Source organism: Podarcis erhardii (assembly GCF_964252035.2).
Source record: "Podarcis erhardii genome assembly, chromosome: 11".
Classification (NCBI taxonomy): Eukaryota; Metazoa; Chordata; class Lepidosauria; order Squamata; family Lacertidae; genus Podarcis; species Podarcis erhardii.
The window spans coordinates 8,475,284-8,499,111 of NC_138501.1; the positions used below are offsets into that span (position 1 = coordinate 8,475,284).

The 23,828-nt window shown below is 42.9% G+C and overlaps 2 protein-coding genes across 8 annotated transcripts in view; both read right to left on the reverse strand.

Moving 5' to 3' along the window:
- The window catches only part of FANCC (FA complementation group C), a 196,702-nt gene that overhangs the window by 169,535 nt on the left and 3,339 nt on the right, over window positions 1-23,828 (reverse strand). The window lies entirely within an intron of this gene.
- The window catches only part of PTCH1 (patched 1), a 110,213-nt gene that overhangs the window by 69,924 nt on the left and 16,461 nt on the right, over window positions 1-23,828 (reverse strand). The window lies entirely within an intron of this gene.

A 23,828-nucleotide genomic window follows, 5' to 3' on the forward strand; every position in this document is an offset into this window, starting at 1 on the left:
TGTTCCCTAGACTGAGCTATGCAGTTAACCTCTGAATGGCCCTTCTGTGAATGTGTAATTGTTTTCCTGAGTGGTTAAGAACAGTAGTTGTTTTTGTTTTGTTTTTAAAAAATCAAAGCTATTTTCATTGGGACACTTCTAGGAAAAAAGCAGATGTTTGTGACAATGTATTTTTTAAAAAAAGATGCAGAATATTTGAGTAGAATAAACAAAACTTCAGTTTTAGGTTAAAAAGACACACTTCAAAACATGGGAAAACTTAAGATCCAGGCAAACGAAGGAGAATGAACATATTATGGAACAAGGTACAGTTTTTTTCAAGTATTCTATGCCAGCTGCTTGCTGTACCATCTGTTGTTGCCTAAGCAGCTTCTTTCTGAGTGGCTTTGAAGCAGAACTGCTCTCACTGTTGGACACAATCAGGTCAGGTCAGCCGTCCACCCCACCCCCCTACTCCCTACCCCCACCCCCAAACCTGCAGCCTCTCACAGTTTCCCTCCATCTTGATATTTCTTTCTGGACACCAGCTCCTAGGATGGAGCTGCCTCCGTCAAGGCACCCATTTCTCAAAGTAATAATCTAGATCTAAGGACGTTTGCTTGTGTGTTGCGTAATGCAAAATGCAATGTGGAAATCCTTTTTCGGAAGCACTGCAAGCAAGGGAGTCTAGTTTTCCAATGCGTTCATGGGACGGGGGCAGCGGCATTGGTTCGCTTTTATGTTTGCTATATTAGTGGTATATGTGCTGCCGAAGCAAGCACTTTATGTTTGCTTTACAGTGGTACCTTGGGTTACATACGCTTCAGGTTACAGACTCCGCCAACCCAGAAATAGTGCTTCAGGTTAAGAACTTTGTTTCAGGATGAGAACAGAAATCGGGCTCCGGCAGCGCGGCAGCAGCAGGAGGCCCCATTAGCTAAAGTGGTGCTTCAGGTTAAGAACAGTTTCGGGTTATGTATGGACCTCCGGAACGAATTAAGTACTTAACCCGAGGTACCACTGTATTAGGTATCTTGTGTTCTTGTTTTGTGTTTTTATGTTGTGAGCTGCCCTGTGACCTTCAGATAGGAAGGGTGGTATACTAAATAAATAAATCTGAATCCAGTTCACTTTTTGCAAACTAAAGAGAACTGGAAACTTTAGTTCGTCTCGGATAGTGCTAATCCTGCTGCAAATGATATAATAGCACCAGACTCGAACAGCACCACCACCACCACTGCTACTAATTATCATCATCATCATCATCATCATTATTATTATTAAAACCCACCTATGTATAACAAAGCATGCAATTCAGTACTGGCATCAGTTTAAGGCGAAATTACGAAGCCAAGTGTGCTAGCTGCAACCTTCCAGAATCGCGCACACACAATAAGGACTCACACACCCTGTGACAGCACATTCAGCTTGTTGCATAACATTAACCCCAGCTCACTTCTCTCAGCTTCTGTGGGGCTGACATCACCTCTCAGCTCTAAGCAGTCTTCTCACCATTATATAGCCAAGTCCCCTTTTCATTGGCTTTCCCCTGGAGGCCGCATGGGGCAGAACACAATGGACGTCCCCAGCTTCACACACAGGCTCCCCCAGCCTGCGAGGAACATCACACTGGACTGATTTATTTTCAGCACTGTTCCTCCTCTCTGCATCTGTGCAGCGAAACACACATCACTGGGAGCCACTTTCATGATTTTGTTGCGATCAGGATTAGCTGGATTAGGAGTTGATTCATAAGGACCCCCTGTGGCTGTGAGGAAGTTTCATCACAAGGTCAGAGTGGTGTGAACTATATTCTGTCAACACCACCAACTTCTCATAGCCAAGTACACACACACAAAAGGGGGACAAAAGAAGAAAGTTGCAGATCTAAAATATGTGAATGAAACAGTTGACAGCAACAAAGAGATTTACAGAGAATTTCCCAACAGATGTTAGATATGTGTGCAGTCAGCAATGATTTCCTTTCATAATAATAATTTTTAAAATGCACACACACACACATACAACAAGACCCCTGCATTAGTCATTTTTAATTTAGAAAGAATTTAGTGGTTTAGGAGGTGGGAGGAACCTGGGGAATAAATACACGCAAAACCACAGAGGAACTTTCTGGCACTTCTTCTAAAAACTGGTCATGCAGCTTGAAGATTGTTGCGCTGCAGAGATTTTATTGCATATAATGCTGTCACCTTCAAGACTGTATAATTCCAAGCCCCTTATGTGCAATAACTACCACAGACCTCTTTTAAAGAAAGAGAGAGAGAAAGTGATGGTTGGAATGCGAGAGCCAGAGGAGGAAGATAAACATTGGAGTTGTGTTTAAATCTACAGTTATGAAATTCACTTCCCTCTGCTCCCCCCCCCCCCACTCTCCCACCCCCAATTCCACTCATGCGCAATCAGACCAGTAACATACCTGGAAACAGTATGCAGAAAGGCAAAAAAAACCTATTTTTAAAAATAGAGAGAACACACACACACACACACACACACACACACACGAGAGTAACCTCCACTTGCACAGAACTGGACTGTTCAATCAAAGCCTTATCTGTTATATTTCTGCCTGTCTTTCTCCTCTGTTTAGCACATTCACCAACAAGAGAAAAGGAGGCAAGCAATGGAGGCTTTGACCTGCAGCTGTAACACAATACTTTCACACAGCCCTGTCGACCCCTGACATAAATTTTACACCGCAGCTGGCATTTACACACTTAGCATTACCATATGTATAGCCTACTCTGTGCTAATTATGCTAATCACCTGTCTAACTCTCTACTGCGAAAAAATGGTTGTATTTAGCAGTCCACTGCCTACAAATGCAGCTTACTGTGTGGCTGAAATGTACATTCAGACAGCCCTGAACGGCAAGATTTTTCCACGTTGCTGGCTTCATTCAGGGCACAGAAAAATTTATTCAAGTCAACTGGTTTCGGTCTGCAACAAAAAAGTTACGAGAAAAAAGTGAGTGCACGCCTGCCCTAACATTCTAAGTCTGCTTGCAAGCAAAATGATAAATCAATTGGTGTGGGAAACAAAACGGGAGAGAGATTTCTTTTGCAAGCCATGTGAAACTGTAGCCTATTTAAGAAAGAAAGAAAGAAAGAAAGAGAAAGAAAGAAAGAAAGAAAGAAAGAGGAAAAAAGGTCATCCTAGTTTCCCAAATCTCTAGAAGAAAGCTGTTAATAGATATTTAAGCCAGATCACAATTCTCTTAAATTGATACTTCTTATAGGCTTCCCAGTGCAGATACCAAAAGTGTGTGATTTTTGTTTTGTTTTCAAACCTTACGCATGCTACTAACTGACACCACAGTATCATTTCTCATTATTTACTTTCCTGGAGCGCACCAATGTGCAACCATAAAGAGCCCTTTGTACAAGTGTAAACTAGAAATAACTTCCCAAGAAGATAATTGACTAAAGCTGCTACAAAAGTGAATCAAAACAGAATCAAATCTGAAAATAAGTGAAATTGGAAGAAGGTGCAATTCAACAATAACACAAAGCAAAAATGCACAAACATTCAGAAACCAGTGTTCTTCCTCCTCACAAAACAAAGCAAGGTAGTTAAGCCTCCTAGCAGAAGGTGAAATAGAAAATTGGGGTGATGTTTTTGAGTCATGTTAACAGAGACAGAAAAGGGAAAAGAAGACCGAAATTATCTCCTTTTCAACTCTGTATTTTTCCTTCAAATAAGTCTCCCTCAACCATAGCTGGCATTTGGCTTCTTTTCCTGCAGGTATTTAATATAATTAATCATATACAAATATGTTCTAACAAACCCGTTCATGTTCCCACCCACCAAAGGAAGCTCAGATATAACTAGAGATTTCCCAACAGATAACCCAAAACTAATTCTAAGAATGATTTCACACTTGGCTGTTTTCCTCAGACAAGCATAATGATGCATTTGCTTACGTTCGGCAGCCAATCTCATTCACATGAGAGAGATGCTGTAATACCAGCACCCCATAATGCTCCTAAGAGTCTTGTGCCTTTGAAAAGTGCTCAGAAACTTCAAAACTTAAAATGGTTCAGAGAACAGCTGCTAGACCAGGGGTTAGCAAACTTTTTCAGCGGGGGGCCGGTCCACTGTCCCTCAGACCTTGTGGGGGGTCGGACTATATTTTGAAAATAATAATAATAAATGAACAAATTCCTATGCCCCACAAATAACTCAGAGATGCATTTTAAATAAAAGGACACTTTCTACTCATGTAAAAACACGCTGATTCCCAGACCATCCGCGGGCCAGATTAAGAAGGTGATTGGGCCGGATCCGGGCCCCCGGGGGCCTTAGTTTGCCTACCCATTAGCTAAACTCTATAGAGCAGGGATGTCCAACCAGTAGATCATGATCTACCGGTAGATCCCTTGCTGATCCTGGTAGATCACAGGATCCTTATCATGTACAGGGAAAAAGCTAAAAAACTCTGCGGAATCCTCCCCGCCCCCCCAAAGCTCAACTCCTCTAGGCAATCCACCCACCCCACGCACACTCCTCCTGCCTCCAATGACAATGGGTAGATCATTGCCAGTTTTTTTTTTTTATACTGGGAGTAGATCACAGTCTCTTGGGAGTTGGACATAGAGCATTGGGAACCACCACCAGATTGTGGCCTGATCCCAGGTAGGTTGCAACAGCAACACTTAGCACCAAACAAATCTATGGTGAATAAATAAAAATAAAAAGGGCTTCACAAAGGCACGTTTAGGTTAAGGAGCTCATCCCAGGTCTGAAAAGCTTGAAGGTTACTACCCTAGACTGGGATGAGGCATGTGAAGCATATTGCTCCAGTGCTGTTTGCCAAGTTGCCCAATTCAAAGGCAGCCTTTGGCTTTCCAGGCCCAAAACCAGGGTAGCAAGTGTGATGCTTTGTAACATCTTAAATAAAAAAAAAATGTTTTGGTTCTGGTGATTTTTCAATTTGTCTGCTGCTTCGTGAGGAGTTGCCTCCTAAAAAGTGGGATGTTGTTTTTCATAAACAAAAATAAGTAAGTGTCATTGGGCTACAATGCCTATTGCCTCTGACCATTGACAATGCCTGGAAGGAGATGCTGAGGCACAGCTGCTACACTTGCTTCGCAGCACGAGGGTCACTATTGTTTACTAGACTGGGAGGAAGAGGGGTGAGGCAGCTTGGGGATTTGCATGGTGCAAACACACCAGCAGGTCACTAGATTGGCTCCACCGATGTGCTTGCACCGCACCACCCACCCTGCTGCCTCTCCCTTCCTATTCCTGGTAAGCTAGACAGTAATTGGTCATGTTGTGCGGATGCCTGATGATCATCTTCCAAAGAAACTACTCTATTCCGAACTTAAAAATGGAAAGCATAATGCTGATGGTCAACAAGAGAGGTTTAAAGACTGTCTCAAGGCAAATCTAAAAAAAATGGAGTATAAACACTGACAACTGGGAAACACTGGCCTGCGAGCGCTCCAGTTGGAGAACAGCCTTTACCAAAGGTGTCATGGGCTTTGAAGACACTGGAACTCAGGACACAAGGGAGAAATGTGCTAAGAGGAAGGCATGCTTGGCAAATCCACACTGTGATCAACTCCTGCCCGGAAACCAATGTCCCCACTGTGGAAGGACGTGTGGATCCAGAATTGGCCTCCACAGTCACTTATGGACTCATTGTTAAAACCGTGTTTATGGAAGACAATCTTACTCAGCTATGAGTGATCGATGAAGAATAAGAAGAAGAAGAAGAAGAAGAAGAAGAAGAAGAAGAAGAAGAAGAAGAAGAAGAAGACAGTGATCCACCTGCCAGGAAGCTAGTGTGGTATCCCTGCCCCACCCAGCAAGCCACTTTTCTGTTCATCATCATCATCATCCTCATCATTTTTAGTTTGTATACCGTCTTTCTATCTTACAATATTCAAGGCGGTTTACAAGCTGAAGAAACAAAAAATGTACATCTTAAAACAATCTAATGCAATACAAAAATGTGACAATAAAACAAAACTTTAAAATAAGCAACCTACATAAAAAGTAACATTCAACAATCATTAGAATAGTATAGAATAATAATATCAACATATATAAGTTAAACAGAAATCCACTCAACAGTTACAATAAATGATTTCTAAACTATAATCAATAAAACAACGGCAAGCCAGAGTACATAAAACAATACAATACAAATTGAGAAGCAGAGACTAGAGGGTGGAGCAAGGCAGGTGGAAGAAGGCCTTGCCTGACAAAGTCTCTCATCTCGAGGGCACAACCTTGGCTTTTCTTGCCCTACGTGGTGTGGGACTGTGGTAGCTTCAGAGCCAGTTCTTTTATTTGTGCAGGGAATGGAACAGGTACGAAACTGTGGCAACCTCTCTTGCTGCCCTGCTTGGAAAAACTGCATTGGAAATTAAGCTTTCAGCAGAAGGGTCTTTGTGGTGTTGCTTCCAGAAGGCTGGAGACACTCCCCCTTGGCCAGTGGATTTGGAGGTGCCTGCTTATTGCTTTCCTTCAAACTTTTGTCCACCTTGGAAGCGGTAAGTCTTCCTTGCACCTTTTAGGCACAAATATTTTACTTAATTCCAGATGGTGCGAGTAATCCATCCAAGGTTTCTCATTCTGCACATGAGGAATCCCATGACTCTAGGGAAAGGGAAAGGTAAAGGGACCCCTGACCATTAGGTCCAGTCGTGGCCGACTGTGGGGTTGCGGCGCTCATCTCGCTTTATAGGCCGAGGGAGCTGGCGTTTGTCCGCAGACAGCTTCCGGGTCATGTGGCCAGCATGACTAAGCCACTTCTGGCGAACCAGAGCAGCGCACAGAAACACCGTTTACCTTCCCGCCGGAGCGGTACCTATTTATCTACTTGCTTTTTGACGTGCTTTCAAACTGCTAGGTTGGCAGGAGCAGGGACCGAGCAACGGGAGCTTACCCCATCGTGGGGATTCCAACCACCGACTTTCTGATCGGCAAGTCCTAGGCTCTGTGGTTTAACCCACAGCGCCACCCACATCCCAAATCCCCAGCCATTGGGCTATCTCCTAGTAAAAAAGGTAAAGGTAAAGGACCCCTGACAGTTAAGTCCAGTCGCAGACGAATCTGGGGTTGCAGCGCTCATTCCACTCTACAGACTGAGGGAGCCGGCGTTTGTCTGCAGACAGTTTTTCCGGGTCATGTGGCCAGCATGACTAAGCCACTTCTGGTGCAATGGAACACCAAAACCAGAGCAGCGCATGGAAATGTTGTTTCCCTTCCCGCCAGAGCAGTACCTATTTATCTACTTGCACTGGTGTGCTTTCGAACTGCTAGGTTGGCAGGAGCAAGGACCAAGCAACGGGAGCTCACCTCGTCACGGGGATTCGAACCGCCGACCTTTTGATCGGCAAGCCTAAGAGGCTCAGTGGTTTAGACCTACATAGTAGTAATTCACAGTAAGGCAAAAGAAACAGCACCACTGATTCTCTTATTTGGATTTTTTCTTTTTTAGAAAAGTCATAATTTTAAAACCAATTTAGATGGTTTTTAAAGGAGATTCGACAGATTCATGGATAAGGATTATCAATGGCTACCAAGCATGTAAGAGATATGCAGAATGCAGATTCAGATGTCTTCAGCCTCCAGATAGCAGTTGCTGGGGAACAACAGTAGGTGAGGGTGATTGCCCTCATGTCATGCTTTTTGGATTCCTAAGAAGCATCTGATTGGCCAATGTGGAAACCAGAGTGCTGGGCTAGAAAGGCCTTTGGCCTGATCCAATAGGGCTCTGCTTTATGTTTAACTGATGCAAGCAAAAGCCTGTCTTTCGAGGGCGGAATGGGGTGTTAGGGAAGCACAATAAGGGCTTAAATGCATAAATGCTTATTCCCACCACATAAAGTAGCACCAAAACGATTGCGCTGTTTACACTCACTTATTATGTGTCATTGCATTGATATGCTATGATAACACACATTTCTGCTCTGTCTTTACAACCCGAAGCAGTTAAATTTATATTTAATTGTTCTATTAAAAAATCTTTCCTTTTTTTAAATTAACTGAGCACAATCAGTCTCACGTTTTGCTTTCCAACATCTCGGTTTCAGTCAATACTTCTTTGCCAGTCCAAAGTATTAATTTATCTGGGCTTTTGCAGCTCCAGAAATCTAGCTGTGCAGCCAAGAACTCAAAACAACACTACAACTACTGTGCTCTTTTCAAAGTAGAGATCTCTCTCTCTCCCCCCCTCTTTTTTTTTTTTTTTTTAAGGAGATGGACCACCCTGCTCTCATGGCACAGAGCACTGTTTACATTGCAAGACTCGACTGTGTAATACATCTGGCATTTTTGGGCAGGATTCCTGAGTTAGAGGCCAGAAGCCCTTAAGCAATGATTTAAGGGGAGGGGGGGGGACCCTACAAGTTGACTTAACAGTGCTCATTCCTGATGTGCCGCACTTCACTTCTGATTATTGACCGAAGAAGCACAAATATGCTGGTTCAGTAAACAAAGGGTGGAAAGGGAGAATAAGTTTCTTTCAGGGATTTTTTTTTTTTTTTAAATCATCAATGAATGAAGAAGGGCTTAAAAGTATTTGGGTGTGTGCCACTAAATATGCAACTTGAAAACATCTGCTTCTACTTGTGGATACCTGCTTGGGTATCCATTGTGGGGAGAGGGGAGCTTGTTTTTGTAAAGGTTTGAAAGGCGTCACTGGATCAATAAATCTGCAACACAGATACCACAATGGTACGTTCCCTGCACCTGTGCTCTCTGGTGTATCTGTTTCAATACGCAAAACGCTAATACTTTTTGAAGTTACCAACCCCACCCCCTATAAAAAAAACACTGGAATGCTCACTTAAATAATAAAAAAAGACCAGTATGCTCTTATCAACTCAGCAGATCCCTTGCAACAGATCACCTTCAGGTCTCTGCATCTCTAATCACCTCCTGCTTTTTCCTAAATTCGTTCTCATACATCCTATCAAAACTAATGAAGAGTGATTAACACGGAGCAGACCTGTCTGCTAAAAAAAAACAAAACACAGAGCACAATACATGATTATTATTATTATTATTTTACAAAATTAAGTCTTATTTCAGTGGATATTTAAGCATCTGTTTAAGTTATCCATTGAAATCAAAACACTCAACTTTCTCTCTGGACAGTGCCCTCTGTTTGGAACAGGAGGTGTCCTTCCCTTGGCATACAAAAGTAGCATATAAATCCAGTGCCTCAGCAAAGAGACCTCACTCCAACATAGATTTAGGCATGCTTAAGCCCATTGATTTCAAGTCTGTATTGGGTCTAGGTCAGAAGAGACTTGGATAAACTTTGCGAATAAAACAACTTGTGTGCTGGCACACAAAGTAGATATGATAGTGTGTTGCTCAATGTAAAAAGGTATAATCAAAAGAAGGTGGTAAAGCTGAACATGAGTTTCATCCACCCCTCCATTATATAAATCTACTATGTACCTGAATTCAGTGAAAAGGCTGAATTCACTATGTACCACCTGAGAGTCTCTGCTAAACCTGTTTTACCAGCAAACCTGTTCTATCAGATAATTAGATTTTAAATATCCAGTTGTTTTAGCATTTCCTAAGTTTTTTAGATGGGATTTTGCAATAAAATGCAGTGTTGTATTATCCGTAAGGCACTTGTTAAATGGGAAGGTTGTCAGCATTTGGGGGCAATATGGAACCCAAGGACAAGAAAGTTTCTGTAGCCACATAATGGGATGGGCAAGAACTTAGAAATGCAACTCATATCTATGAAGCAAGCGATATACCTCGGATCATGAATTCACAATCTACCCCAAGATGCACAGGGGTAGGAAAGCTGTTGTGGGCACATTAAAGCTGGCATCCTAGTGGACATGGTTTTAGCAGGTCACAGAAAGGTCAGCTTTGAAGGAAAAATCCATATGAAATATAAACATGGCATTGTGAAAACCAGACAAATCTCCCATAGCTTCATCCAGCCAGCACTAATCTAGGCATCAGCTTTGGAGCATAATCTAAACAAAAGGATCAGTCAGTTCAGACATCTGGAAGTTGTCATATTTTGGAGTCTCTTAACAGTTGAGCACATAACCAAAGGATCCAGTTGCACTTTCAAACCTGCTGGTCAAATATACTAGAAGGAATAAACAGAAAAGTACCATAATCTCTGATGCCACCAAACACAACGTTCAGTGATAGTAGGTATCAAGGGAGAGGACGCATAAGGGTGAGACTGGTAGGGTCTGTTTTTCACGAGGCTCTGTGGGCGTATCCATGAGACAGAAGACCACTCCATGGAAAGAGAGAAGTCAATCAAGCAGATATTATGTAATTAAATAAGCTCCAGAATCAGATAATAACCAGCTGCTATAACCATCTAAAACTTTAAGTCCCCAGAACTTGTTGGACTACAACTCTCATAATCTCCAAGCAAGCTTAGCCCAATGGTCAGGGATGATGGGATTTGTAGTCCAACAACATCCAGGGACTCAAGGTTGATGGAACAAAGCTTTAAAAGAGGCTGCAATCCTAGCTGCACTTACCTGAGAGCAAGACCCAGTGAATTCAATACAACTTACTTCTGAGTAGACAGGGTTAGAGTCACATTATCCCTCCTACCCTTTGATTCCCGTGGATGCCCTCCTCTACATTTCAGGTTTTCACTAACCATAGTTTGCCCTGTCATCCAAAATAGCAAACTACCATCTTTGGATTGCCTTGCCTCCAAAGAACAGAAGCACAGTTTGTAATCCCATTTCAAACCATGTTTGGAAACCATGAATTGGAGGCAAGGCAAAGTATGAAGAAAATTGAAACAGGATAGAGAAAACCAGGAAGTGCTGGTGGGAGGAAACAAGCTAACAGAATGTTCTGGAACTACAAACTATGGTTTGGAGGAGTAGGTTCATGGCATCTGTCCTAGGCAAATAACTGCTCTGTAACTGCAGAGCACTCAAGGATAGAACCACTTATTCAGTCCTTATCAAAATGTCTACGGATGTTTGTATGCGAGTATCTAATCTGTAGCAAACAGTGCAATTCAAAAGTGCCCCTCTCAATCTTTTTCTGCAAACATTCTGTGGAACGCAAGAATCAAACCCAGCAGCAGAGAAAGTAGAGGTCAAGGCAATGTTACTTTTCTGTCTCGTAATCAACTATGCATACATTTCAGGAAAAGGACATCGGTGCATGGATCTGCATTACCCAGTCTGTTCCAGAAATTAACCACAGAACATTAGACACTGAAAACAAAAGCAGGATAACTTGTTCAGTTTAAATGATAGCCAGCATATCATCTTGCAGTTTAACTCCCATTGTGAACTGCTTTCCTGTAACAGAAGCTCTGAGTGGTAAAGTAACTGATCCATTAAAATCACCACCAGAAAACGCAGGCTGGTGCCAATGCAAGTGAACATAAGAACATAAGAGCTCTGCTGGATCACACCAAAGGCCCATCTCATACAGACATTGTCCAACCAGAAGGTCGGCAGTTCGAATCCCCGCAACGAGGTGAGCTCCCATTGCTCTGTCCCTGCTCCTGGCAACCTAGCAGTTCAAAAGCACGCAAAAAAGTGCAAGTAGATAAATAGGCACCGCTTTGGCGGGAAGGTAAATGACGTTTCCGTGCGCTGCTCTGGTTTTGGTGTTCTGTTGCGCCAGAAGCGGCTTAGTCCTGCTGGCCACATGACCCGGAAAAACTGTCTGCGGACAAACGCCGGCTCCCTTGGCCAGTAAAGCGAGATGAGCGCCGCAATCCCAGAGTCATCTGCAACTGGCCTTAACTGTCAGGGGTCCTTTACCTTTATAAGTGTTATATTCTAATTTGTAATATGTATTTCTGGTTTTTCTGCATTCGTATTTTCTATTTTTATAAGGCTGATTAATATTCTACAGCCTTTTAAATGTGTTTATGGGAGGGGGCATTATTGTTTTGTTGTCTTTGTTTTCACCATTTACTGGTGTTTTTACCTTGTATTTTTATCTTGTCAGCTGCCCTGAGATCTTGTGATGAAGGACGGTATGTAAATCAAATAAAATGTCTTTACCAGGCTAAAGATACCCAATTCCCTCAACCGTTCCTCATAAGGCTGGGTTTCCAAAAGGCAAAGTCCTGTTCTTGATCTCATGCTGTACTTTCAAAATGCAGCCTAAAGTCTGGGAGTATCTCCTGCTCCCCTTTCCATCTCCAGGACTACAGCTGGGCAGGAGGATGGAAGATTCCACAAAAAGCGAAAACAAGGCCTTGTCTCATTTTGGCTCCACACGTCCTGAAGGACACCTAGCACTTTGGAGCCAAACTGAGAGGCAGAGGCTTGCTGCACGATCAAGCAGCACACACAAGGAAATCCCAGGCTGACTTTGAACCATGGTAGTCATTCTCCCTGCTTCCCCTGCCACAACTGCATGTTTACTGAGAATTCAGAGGCTCATTATGTCTTCCTGATGCTATCTGAGCACACACTGAGTCAAGAGAAATTATGGAACCCAGTTTCTTTGTATTCTCAAGGGCTAGAAGTACCTGACAAGGGTGTGTAACTGTTCTGTTGTGGACCAAACATTAAGGTGAACTGAGATTATTCAGGGGTCTTTTGAGTTGGTGTGATATCTGTATCTCCCCCTGACTCAGATAACGGCCTTCACAAAGCCTTGAGTCACTCTGTTCTGAATTTTCTGTCCAATAAGACTCTATGTTTCCAGTATACCTCTATGTTTCTCAATGTCCAAGGACACTGAAGATATGCAAAAGGTTGCCTTTGGAGAACTGAAGAGCTTTGGGTGTTCCTTTTGTTAAAAAAAAAAAAATCTTCCACTGATCTGCTTTACGTTAAAAACTTCATTTGCTCTGCTTTGAAATAATAATAATAAAAAAATATTGCAGAGCTCCTCAGGCCTATTGGAGACCTGTAAAATCCTATCAGGGGACACACAGAAAGACACATGTGAAGCTGCAAAGTTTTTAAACAAGTTCAATACGGAATACACACCACTCTGGCCCCTTAATTACAACAACCCCTATGCCTTTCCCATTAAGGATTAAGGAGGAAAACGAATCCCCTTTAATTTCCCCACAAAAAGCCCCCGTACCAATTTATCTGCAATTTGGCAGACATGACCTACTCTGGAGAGACTCCTGTGACTGTAAATTTCATCCACTTTAGCCAAAAGGAAGAAAATGAGGATGGGAGAATCTGAGAGTTTGATTTTATACAGAGCGGCTCATAACTTGGAACACAAATCAACATGGGCCTTCACATCTCCCAGAAAGCCATAACTCTACACTAAACAGAAGCCACAGATAAAATGGCATGGGCCAAGGCTTTGTTTTTCTGACAGTGCTCACCAAGTCTTGATACCTCCTTTTTTTGCTGCCCATTGCAGCCATTTTGTGCTGGCACCTGCAGCACTTTTATCAGTATAGGAGTACTGGGACCTCGTTTTTTATCCAAAACAGGAATAGTGGAAAGATCAGTGATCAGTTTCTAAAAATGACGCTTATCATCTAACCCAGGGGTCAGCAAACTTTTTCAGCAGGGGGCCGGACCACTGTCCCTCAGACCTTGTGGGAGGCCGGACTATATTTTTGGGGAGGGAAATGAACTAATTCCTATGCCCCACAAACAACCCAGAGATGCATTTTAAAGCACACATTCTTCTCATGTAAAAACACCAGGCAGGCCCCACAAATAACCCAGAGATGCATATTAAATAAAAGGACACATTCTATTCATGTAAAAACACGTTGATTCCCAGACTGTACGTGGGCCGGATTTAGAAGGCGATTGGGTCAGATCCGGCCACTGGGCCTTAGTTTGCCTACCCATGACCTAACCGTAATTGGTTTACTTTCACATCTTGCCCCGAAATCACCTCTCCAGGACCAGCTCCACCTCACTTTCCTCTGCCAGAGCTCCTTCTCACATGCCTTTCCTCGCACTGCAATATACCCTTGCAAGCCAAAACTGCTTTCCTTTTCCCAACCCAGACAGCCTGAACATCTCTTATCATCCAAGTCTTCTACACTGGTCAAACTGTAAAATATACCTTCTCCTCTGCTGCAGTATACTGATCTCCATTTGCCTATACTCTGCATATTCCTGTATACCTGCACTGGTAATTTAGAAGGCACCAGCGAGAGAAGCTGATGCAGAAGTACGCGAAATAATCATAAGCATAATAATAATCCACTCTGGGCGGCTCCCAGCAGAATAGTAAAAACACAATAAAACATCAAACATTAAAAATCAAGCAGCAAAAAAAGGACGCAGAAGTACCAAAAAGGGAGTTGACTTCTCAGTCATTAAGACGGTTCAGTAACTTGTGTAACACCGGTCCTGAAAGACCTACATTGGCTCCCAGTATGTCTCTGAGCACAATTCAAAGTGTTGGTGCTGACCTTTAAAGCCCTAAATGGCCTCAGCCCAGTATACCTGAAGGAGCGCCTCCACCCCAATCATTCATCCTGGACCTGGGCCTTCTGGCGGTTCCTCACTGGGAGAAGCGAAGTTACGGTGAACCAGGCAGAGGGCCTTCTGGGTTGTGGCACCCTCCCTGTTGAACACCCTCTCTTCAGATGTCAAGGAAATAAACTATCTGACTTTTAGAAGACATCTGAAGGCAGCCCTGTTTAGGGAGGTTTTTAATGTTTGATGTTTTATTGTGTTTTTACTATTCTGCTGGGAGCCGCCCAGAGTGGATGGATTATTATTATTATGCTTATGATTATTTTGCTGTTTTGCTCATTTGGAAGTTTATTTTGCGGGGATCATTTTTGCCATGATACACCTTGTGGTCGCTCTCATTTTGGGGGAGCTCCCAGAGTGGCTGGGGAAACCCAGCCAGATGGGTGGGGTATAAATAATGAATTATTATTATTATTATTATTATTATTATTATTATGATGTGTAGTAGAGGTGCCACTGATCACACTGGAAACACCCAAGGGCTTGATGCTTGACATCCCATGAAATTTTACTTCCACATCATCTGTGAACAGCTTTAATAAACTATGCTCTTGTAAACCAGGGTTATTACCCTATTAGATTATGAAGAATGCTCTCTGGCAACACAATGTACCGTTTCCATACATACATAATTATATTTGTATGCTGCCTTTCCACCCATGCTCAAGGCGGCTTACAACATGAAAAAAAGACATAACTGAAACATAACAAAAGTAGTCATAAGCAATAAATATAAACATCAAAATATATGCAACCAAACTGAGCAATTCCCACATCAATTATCAGATATAAAATAAAGATACCAACAGCAACAACCCCCTCCAGCAACAAAAAAACAACAACACACCAAACAACACCCTAGCCCAAGAGTCCGCTCGGCAGCCTCAGCTTTTGTAGCTGGAGTCAGTCCGCCCCCCCCCCCCAGGCCAGGTGGGAAAAGGCCTGCAAGGCAGGGAGCAGGCCTTCCAGGACTCACAGCCAAGAGGGCATTGTATCAAATCTGATACCTGAACATGCAATCAAACCCAGTAAATTAATTGAAATATTTGTGTAAAAATTCCTGTTGCAACTGGAAGTTGGCAACGCTTAGGAAATAAATACCACAGTCTTCTCCACTCTTAGAGCCAAGTTTGCCATCATCCCTGCATTGTGTAAGAGTGTGAAGAAAACCAAATGGGTAAGCTACAAAATGCTATAACCAACATGGTGCCCTCTGTATATTGAGACTCCAATTCCCATAAGCCTCAGCTAGCAGGGCCAATAGTCAGTAATAACTTGAGTTTTAGTCTATTAAGATCTGGAGGGTACCATGTTAGCTATCCTTGGTACAAATGAATCTGTTGTCGTAAGTTAGCAATAAAGTTAATTATATGCACATATCTGCTTGAATGTTAGCACAGCTAATTCATATAAAAGAAGACCCAAAATATTCCATTCGCAATAGAATAATGAAATATACCATACCTTTCTGAAATCGAAGAGCACCTATCAGTTCTAAGCCACTTCCATACTTCATATGTCAAGGTCAGGTACCCAAGAATCATTTGGACAAATGGTTAGCAGCCAATGATAGAAGAACAACATAAAGTATTCCCTTAGTCTTGCCCTACCAACAGCTCTAATATAATCTTACCTAGATGTATCTAAAACTGGTACAAGTTCACTGTGGAGCACAAATGTGCACAGAATCTCATCCATCCCTCTTTCACGCATCCCGCTAAGCTCCCAACTGCAACCTCTGTTAATGCTGCAATTGCTAAGCAGCCCAATGCTTAAGGGTACGTCACCAGTTTCTCATTTTTATTTATTAAACCTTTGTATTGCCCACCCATCACCAAAAAGGTCCTTGGGCAGGTTACAAAGCAGAAAAGAACAATGTCAAGGAACAAGGGACACAGGTGGCGCTGTGGGTTAAACCACAGAGCCTAGGACTTGCTGATCAGAAGGTCGGCAGTTCGAATCCCTGTGACGGGGTGAGCTCCCGTTGTTTGGTCCCTGCTCCTGCCAACCTAGCAGTTCGAAAGCACGTCAAAGTGCAAGTAGATAAATAGGTACCGCTCCTGTGGGAAGGTAAACAGCTTTTCCATGCGCTGCTCTGGTTCGGCAGAAGCGGCTTAGTCATGCTGGCCACATGACCCGGAAGCTGTACGCCGGCTCCCTCGGCCGATAAAGCAAGATGAGTGCCGCAACCCCAGAGTTGGCCACGACTGGACCTAATGGTCAGGGGTCCCTTTACCTTTATTGCCCACCCATCACCAAAAAGGCCCTTGGGCAGGTTACAAAGCAGAAAAGAACAATGTCACAACTGATACTAATTTTAAAAACAACCCAAGAGTCACTAACACAGAGACAATGTAGAATTACTTTCAAAGGCTAACTAAGCAGAATCCCCAAAAAGTTGGACAAAAATGTGCTCCTTAACATGCCCTGTAAATCTATAGAATTGGCACCAGGTACACATCTGAAAGGCAGGGACTTTTGGAGTCTGGGTGCCACCACAGATAAGGCCCTTTTGTACACAAGCACCTCACAAATCTCTAGGTGGTATTGTTAACCTCCCCTGCTGATCTTAGCTCCCAGATTGGTTTCAGTCCTTTGAAGATAGATATTTGCCTAATATCCCAAAATAAGAAAATTTAATGACCTGTCTAGAATAAAATGCATAAATTAGCATCTATTATCACTTAGCTACAAGAGACAGCACATGCACCAATTTAGCATGTACACCAATTAACTGTAGCTAGGACGCATTTATTTTTTCTTAGAAGTCATTCTAGATCAGTAGTGGGGAACTGTTCCCTTCCTCCCTGTACAGCTTTATCACACTTCTTTTTCTGTAGCTACAGGGCAAACTCATATGCAATGCCAAAGACAAAACACACAAAAAGAGGGTGTTCATTTGCATGTGCTGATTGATATGTATAGCTGCAAAACTAGAAAAAAATCACTATAATTTAAATATTACTTCTCGCCATAATGAGAAAGACTGTGACCAGGGGATTTCTGTGCTAGCTCAGTGATGCTGACAGGCAACTTCAAGGTCTCTGATCTTCCTTCTTAGAGTTTTTATATTTTAAAAGCATTTGGACTGGACAACCCTTTAAATAGAGGACTGTCCTTCAACACCACTTTAAATTAGGGAACAGTCCCCTTTAAAGTAGGGCACGTTACCACCTGTTATTGGACACCGACACAAATGTATTGTTTCTGATCACAGGTGACAATCTTTTATCCAGCTTTTTGCGATAGTCATTTGAGCACCTAAAGAGTCGATACATTTTAATAGGCAATTCCCAATATCATACAGGTGGATCCAAATATCATACAGTGGTACCTCGGGATGCGAACGGGATCCATTCTGGAGCCCCATACGCATCCTGAATAGAACGTAAGACGCGTCTGCGGATCGCGTTTTGCCGCTTCCACGCATGATGTCATTTTGAGCATCTGCGCATGCGCGAGCGGCGAAACCCAGAAGTAATGGAGCGCATTACTTCCGGGTTGCTGCGGAGCGTAACTTGAAAACGCTCAGCCTGAAGCACATTCAACCCGAGGTATGACTGTATGTTGGATTCGGAGAGGGCTGAGGGGCCCTGTGGCGCTCCAGATCTTAGTGAACTCACGATTCTCATCAGCCCTATGCAGCATGGTCACTATTAAGGGATGATGGGAGCTGTAGTTCACCAACATCTGGAGAGCCAGATGTCCCTTACCCATGGAAGAGGAGCTGCAACGTGTGACAGCGACATTGCAATCCTCTGCATGTTTACTTAAAAGGAGACCCTCCTGCTGTGTCCAGTGGGGATCACTCCCTAGCAGGTGCTTACGATTGCAGCTGGACCTAAATGCAAACTTGGAAGATATAGGGAGGAAATGAAATATTTGGAGTGGCAGCTTTAAGACCAAGAAAAGGGTACCTATCCAAGACACTGCCAAGAAGTGATTCAGGAGAAAGACACTCAGTACCAGTAGGTTTACAGAAGTCCAAGTGTGTTGGCGCAAACTGGAAAGTAAGAAAAGGACATTACAAGAATGATTTTGAGAACTGCTTCGTTTTGGTCTCCTATTTCCCCGCCTCCTTTTTTCTTCTGAGAACTTGCCCACCAGGTGGGTCTTTGCAACCCTTATATAAATATTTCAACTCTAATAGCTTTAAACAGACTTCACTTTGGAGTCTGGATGATCTTAAAACTCATTCAAACTTTATTCTCACAATGAAGTTTGAATTAGGATTTTGTAAGTTTATATTTCACTTGCAGTAGGCTTCAAGGACATGGTATCTTCTGACACTGCCTTCCCTAGTATTCCAACAGACATTACATGAAACAGACTGGTCCCTAATATAAATACTGACAATTTCTTGAGAGGCAATAATTTTCAAAAAGCTTTAACAACAAAAAATAAAGTGTCTTTATTGCCAACGGCCAGGGACATCTATTTTAAGTCATTTGAAGTATTCACCTTATTTGGCCAATATTGTTCAGCATATTCAAACTTTCAACCATGAAAAGAGAGAGGAGGGAAATAAGCTGCTACTCTGAATGTACTCTTTTCAGTTTAGAGGTCAGCAACTGCTAGCCCTCCCAAAAGAAAGAGGGGAGAGATGAAGCTGTGGTAATAGGACTTAAGAGGGAAGACTGGTAGGGCAAAGGAATTGTGAAATTGTCCCCACTGCCCTGGCTTCTCAGACTCTGGCCTGGTTCCCATAACATGGTAAGCCAGCTATGGTTTACAGGTATGGCACAAACCTGCCTCGCTATTCTCTAATTCCTTTAGATCAGCACGGTTCGGCAGCTAATCCTAGGTCTGGCTCAGCGTGATGTCAAAACCCAGGATTGGTGGTTAAGCTCTTTCCTCTTTAAACACAATCCGTAATCAAGAATAGACTTTAAGGAATAAGAGTTTATCCACAATCCCGGATTCAGACGACGTGCTAAGACAGACCTTGGCTGCCACTCTTTGCCGAGCGAGAAGAACCAGGGAGGAGGAAAAGTGGCCAAAATCTTTGCCCCAGAAGCCAGCTGAACCATTATGTTCAAACATGGACCCTATCTCCTTCCGACAAAACCAACTGCTGACCAGTCTTAAAGAAAGTGGCCCAAGGACAGCAATCTAAACCACCTGAAGCAAAATTCTCTGCACACTCCCTTGGGAAACCAATGAGAATTTCTTCAGAGTTAACACGCACAGGATGGGACTATTAATGTGAACAGTCCCTTAAGTTTCAGAGACGCTAGCGTGTCTTTGAGGAGGGAAATCCTACTCCTTCTACGCAAGGTCATGCTCTATATGCTTGGAACAATTAATGTACACAACCTCACACAATTATTGGATCAGAATCCCTACTTCACCCAACAGCAGGAATTTTTAAAAGGTGATGGAAGTCCATCCTTTTGGCGACCCCATGAATACAGCACTCTTTTGTTAAGGTCTAACCAAGACTCTCAAAGACAAGTGCAGCAAACTATACAGAAGCAAAGGGGAAAGAAGCAGAGGTTATGCTTCCTCTTTTCAGACTTCTGGCGCTATGTGCAAAGGAGTAACTTGCCCTTTCTCCCTTGATGAAATAATCTGGGGCCATGAATCTCGCCATGTGGAGAAGCTAGAGTTCCTCCCACCCTTTGTATGGTGCACACAATTAAACCATGTGCACTGTTGTCTCCTGCCTATTTCCGCCATCCTGTAATGTGTGAAATCATCCTAAATCAGGCATGGCCAAACATGGCCCTCCAGCTGTTTTGGGACTACAATTCCCATCATCCCTGACCACTGGTCCTGTTAGCTAGGGATGACAGGAGTTGTAGTCCCCAAAACAGCTGGAGGGCCAAGTTTGGCCATACCTGTCCTAAGTGATTCTCAATACAGTAAGCCCACAATTTACGTTGGGGGTTATGTTCCGTTGATATAAAGCCTAACGCCAAAACTACACATAGTCAAAACCCAGTGCTTTTTTCTAAAAAAAATGTTTAGGGGGTACTCTCATTTTCCTACACATATTGAAATATTGCCCCTCAGTAAGGCCAAACTTAGATTCACAAAAGGTTAAGGGTATGCGTACCCCCAGAAAAAAAGGATTGTCGAAATCCATTGGGTTCAATGGCGGATGGGATTGCCAATATCATTTTCCTGGAACCTCATCCTCCCCTCCCCTTATTTTATTTTTTTAATTTGCCACATGCATAAAGCTGGATGCGCACAAGTTAAACGTGCATAAATTGTGGGCTTACGGTATTCAGCTTTAGTCCAATCACAGTACAGTTATACCACAGTACAAATCCTCATTCTTTTATTTAGATACTGTACCAACATTATCTTCCTTCATATTACATGATAATTAACCACACTCTGGGCAGGGGCCATTGAGAGCATATCCAAAACAAGTTATACGGTAGCTTGTACAAAAGGGGGCGGGCTTGGAAAAGACAGTAGCCCCCATGATCCATTGTAATGGATTGCTTTGAAGTCATTTTTCCACCGGTAAAGTAATTTTTAGCCTCCCAATTCCTCCTCCTGACCTGTCCCATAATTTGCCCAACCTGCCCTTTATTTTGCCCGACCAAAGGTGGCAGCCCTAAGGCCACCCCAGGTTCCCCATTTCTGACTTACACAATGAACGAACCAGATTTTTCAAGCTAGTGTCTCCCACACTGTTTTTCATTTGGTACTCTCTTCTGTTTATACTTTTACCCATGGAAATATGCAACTGCTACTCATCTAGTTTATTTGCATATCAGTCCTGTTCATGGCCATAATATTTATATAGTACTCTTTACTGAGGACAATGCCACCAGGCCTTTTGCTGTTGCTGCCTATGGCTCAGTGGGATAAAAGGAACGAGAGCCAATTAAAAAAGCTCAAGTGCCTGCTTGTTTTAATTAACCCTCCTAGAAACATATGAACGTCTAAATTTAGAGTTACAGTTTTTATATTGGGTGTCATATTGAGATTTAATAAACTGCATAAAATGTAGTGCTTAAGTGTATTAGATAACAAAAATAAAAATAAAAAATGTTGAGGTCAACTTCATTTAGCTTTGATAGTAGAAAGGAAGTCAGAACAGTGGCAAACTAAGCAGTTACTTTATATCATATTTTTCCTTCTTCTCCCAGGAGTAATATTTATATTATGCATTCAATCACAGAGGAATTGTCACTGCAGTAATCAGGAGGTTGCAGGCATTAAACTGTCAGGAGAAGTAGGTGGTAAGAGATGGGACCATCAATCATGGAGGATAGATTACGTGTGTCAGCCAAGACAAGACGACTTCAGACCTAAATCCACGCGCATTCTTGTAAGCCCAATTGCAGTCAACTAGATTTATGAACATGCAAATGAGTTCAGGCCCACAGCCTAAAATAGCTGGAAACAGAATTTTTCAACATTTGGTCAAAAGTTGTGGATATTCACGTGCTGCAAATGGAGAACGGAATGAACTGACTGTATAGGCTCTGCTGAAGGACTCCCAATGAAAAACCAGAGACTAAAAAAGCTGATTAAGAGCACCATTTTGATCAGCCTCTGAAGGCATAGGCTTACACATTGCAACACCTAAGAAGTGTTCCACCAGATCAGACTGTCTAGTCCAGTATCTTGTTCCTCACAGTGGCCAACCAAATGCTTCTGGAATATTCCAAGGAGGGCATGAAGACAATAACCCTCAGGAAGCCTGAGATGACCTTTGGGGCAGTTTCCCCCCTCTATCCACCCTTCCCTGTGCCCTGAAGCGAGTGAAGGACAGCAAACCTATGCCATCAACTCCTAAAGAGACTATCAGCTGGCCTGAGAGAATTGTCGCTTGGCATCTTACGCCATTTATTTGTTTTGCTATTTTAAATCTTTTAACTGCCTTAGGTGCCTTGGCAGAAAGGTGGTATAAAAATAAAATAAGTACATGAAATAAATACAATAGTATTCATTGATAGATTCATCCTTCATTCATCTGTCTAAACGGCTTTCATAGCTAACAGCCTCCTCGCCTTGTTCATTTATGAAATTCGCTGCCATTATTCAGTTCTGCGTTATGTTAAGGAATACTTCATTTTGTCTAACCCTAACCCTAACCCTAACCCCATGTGTTTGCCAAAATGGATGAGCTGTAGCTCGGGCTTGGCAAGCAAAAAAGTCAGTCCTTGAGAAAGAGTCCTTTCTGAAATCCTGGAGAGTCACTACTGAGGGAAAATTGACAATACTCAAGTCAACGGACCAATGGTCTTAGCCAGGTTTCCTCAACCTTGGCCCTCCAAATGTTTTGAGACTACAATTCCCATCATCCCTGACCACTGGTCCTGCTAGCCAGGGATCATGGGAGTTGTAGGCCAAAAACATCTGGAGGGCCGAGGTTGAGGAAGCCTGGTCTTAGCTTCCTATGTTCCAGAGTGTTCATGCATTTTGTCCACACAAACATGCGCTTGGCCAAACGTGGCCCTCCAGCTGTTTTGGGACTACAATTCCCATCATCCCTGACCACTGGTCCTGTTAGCTAGGGATGATGGGAGTTGTAGTCCCAAAACAGCTGGAGGGCCACGTTTGGCCATGCCTGGTAAGACAACTTTATTCACTACCTGCCCTCATATACCACGGATTGTGTTGGTTATAGGATATTGAAGCAACTAGGAAGTCCTAACTGTTGTATTGTGGTGTAGCGGTTTAGAGCGTCAAGCTAGGATCTAGGAGGACAAGGTTCAAATTCCCACTCGGCCATGAAGCTCACTGGGTGACCATGAGCCAGTCACTGCCTCTCAGCCTAACCACCTCACAGGACTGTTGTGGGATTGAATGAGGGGGGGGGAGAACCATGCATGCCCCCTTGAACTCCTTAGAGAGAAAGGGTGGGATATAAATGCAATAAATTAATGTCCTTTCCCACAAGTAAATGGTTCACAATCACATTAAGGTTTCCTTTTCAATTAAAAACTTGGTGTAGCCCCCCCCCCCAATTGTCATCAGGAACACAGCATACGGGGAAGGGAGCTTTAAGTGAAAGTTGCCTCCTTGTGTGGTGATCAATGTAAGAAAAAAAGCTCTCATTGGCATCAATGAGATCCGCAATGCTAAATGTGCGAGCAGGAAACATTTTCCACTAATATTGTGGCTGGGAAGGCAAGATTTGAGCCTTCTCCATGGACTGCATTCCTGAGGTAAATTCCTATAAACACAGCAGCCTTTTAGTTTTAGAAATCCCATTACAACTGCTAATCACTTTGTTAGTGTAATGTGTAGTTAGGTCCCGAGTTATTATTTCTAGAACTGACTATAGTCACCGTACATGTCTTACAGGCCCTGTAATACACTGCAGATACAAATAAAATTTCTTTATGCTTGAAATTCCATAAGCATTAAGGTTTGTTTTCTAAAGGCTCTTAGGTTGTTCCTGCTAAAAAGACAGCAGTATGTTTGACACTGGAATCGATAAAACAGGAT